Source organism: Geospiza fortis, unplaced genomic scaffold (assembly GCF_000277835.1).
Source record: "Geospiza fortis unplaced genomic scaffold, GeoFor_1.0 scaffold55, whole genome shotgun sequence".
In the NCBI taxonomy this organism is placed as follows: Eukaryota; Metazoa; Chordata; class Aves; order Passeriformes; family Thraupidae; genus Geospiza; species Geospiza fortis.
This window is the reverse complement of record NW_005054308.1, coordinates 3,274,816-3,277,140: the sequence shown is the minus strand read 5'-3', so window position 1 is coordinate 3,277,140 and position 2,325 is coordinate 3,274,816.

The following is a 2,325-nucleotide window of genomic DNA, read 5'->3' as shown; positions in this document are numbered from 1 at the left end:
CAAGGTTTGCCTTGGGTCGTGGCCTGGCTGAAAGGTGTGACGTGAGCTCAGGGAGGCGACGAATGACGTCACGCGAATGGAGCCGTGACGTAGCGCCCAGTGGAAGGAGTTGCCGGCGGAGAGATGTCCTGGCCATGCCGAGGCAGAGCGCGCTGGGATGGAATGGAAGAGGAGAAAGAGCAAACCTGGGGGTGACCGCCCTGGAGGCGCGTTCTGCTGTCGTGACAGAAGTGTCGGGAATCACCGGGAGGATTTGGTTCTGTGCTGTAGGACTGTGCCCGCTGCACAGAGCGCGGAGTGAGAGGATGCCCCTAAATCCAAGAAAGGCGTATGAGACACACAGAGAAGGCAGATACATGGTATGGATTAGATTAGATAAATATGAGATTAGATCAGATAGATCTATGATACAGGTATATTCTCCCACTGCCGACCCGTGCCCAGGGGTGCAGTGAATGCCCGCTCACACCATGGCCCGGGGTGTACGCTCATGGAGACGGCCAGGGGAGAACCGGGATCTGCTCCGGCTCCCGAGGGCCAGCCCGTTACTCTCTGTTTAAGGGCGGTATCGGGGGATGTCTGCCCCGGTGACACCCCAGGAGGAACCGAGGGCTGGGAAGACAAACGGACCCGGCGTTACCGCGGTCGCTGCCTCGGCAGAATCACGCCGGTGCCCGGGCAGAGCCTATCTTTGCGCCCAGCAGGGAGGAAGTGAACCTAGAACGAATATTTTAAAACTATTTTCTATAGAACAGAATAAAATCGTAATTCGGCACATTAATTTTTTAAAAAAGGAAAATTAAAAGGAACGGAAAAATGCTGCCTCCGGTTCGGAGGCTGCTGTGAGCCGTGGGTTTAAAATAGCCGGAGCGGAGCCAGGCTGTTGGCAGACTCGTGGAATCATAGAACCATCAAGGTTAAAAAAGACCCTTAAGGTCAACGCCTCCCTCCAGCCCGTTCCCCTTCCGCCGAGGGCGGGGGAGCCCCCGCAGGCCCATCCAGGAAATAAAGTGAAAAAAGGGGACGGTGAAGGGTCTCAGACACGGTGCACGTTTGCAGTATATTCACCTCCCTCCTCCTTGGGAGAAAGGCCGCTCCCACCTCTTGCTTCTCACACTGGAGGAGGTCTCCATCCTTCCCGTGCCTCCTGCATCAGCTGAGCCTCTTGAGGCTCAGAGACCCTGGTAAATATTTGCATTTTAAACCACGTCCATCTTAAACACCCCCGAGGTTGTCTGGTTCACCTCGGGTGCTCGAAATTCCCAGTCGTTTGCAGAATCTTGGGCGAAGCTCATCCGGGAGAGGAGAACAGGCAGAAGGACATCAAGATGTCACTAAAAAAAAAAATCAACAAAAAGAAAGAGAGCTCTGGAGAGCTGACCCTGACAGCACCCACATGCGCATCCCCGGAACGGTGCTAAAGACCAGAGGAGAAGGGATTCGAAGCTTTGGGGTCCCCAGGCCTTGCGGGGTGCTGCCGGGGTGCGGGGCGGGCCCCACTCCATCACCTTGGCGAGGTCGGAAAAAGCCTGCGCGGCTGGAACACTGCTTCCCTCCACTTTTCCATAAAACAGTTCAAAAGTTCTCTCCCACATCTTTACTTGATTTGAAAGCAAAATAGAGTGTCAGGATAGATCAGTTAAAATGTGCCGAGAAAGTAAAGAGGAGAGAGGGTCCTTTTCCTAGGCAGTCACAGCCAGGGTCTTCCTCCCGTCTCTCTTCTCCCCTTTCCCCTCACCTCCGGTACCCGCGGTTCCCACCTTCCTTCCCCGTGGGTTTTTCCACTTCGCCAGAACACCGAGGTGTTATCCAGGAGGGCTAAAGCCGTGTCCCGGCCTGCGTGGGCCGCACCGGGGACGGGCCCTGCTCCACTCGCCCCTGCCTCGGGACAGGGTGCACCGGGGACCGATGCAGGAGAGGGGCTCTGCCGAGGAGGGGTGGGGGTGTCCCAGCCCCGTCCCCGCCGGCTGCCCAGGCCCCAGGACTGGCGGACTGGAAGAGTCGCAGAGACCCCTTCCGAGGGTCGCCGCGAGTTCGGCTGCAGCAGGAAAATTATTTGTTATTAATCGTGTGCTGAAAGATGATGTGATGGGAGAGATGGCACTGCCGCTGCTCCCCGAGCTGCGCTCCCCCGGCCTCCAGGCACGGCCCGGCCAGCGTTCTTATAACCCCCGCAGCCTGGAAAATATTTTTTTAAAAGGTTCAAACCAGTTCCGACAGAGCCCAGAGCCCAAGCACCGCTCCAGGAACATCTTCCCCGTGGGTCTGAAACGTGTGGTGGGGTCGCTTAGCCCCGCGCAGAGACGCTGAGGAGTGCGCGGGTGC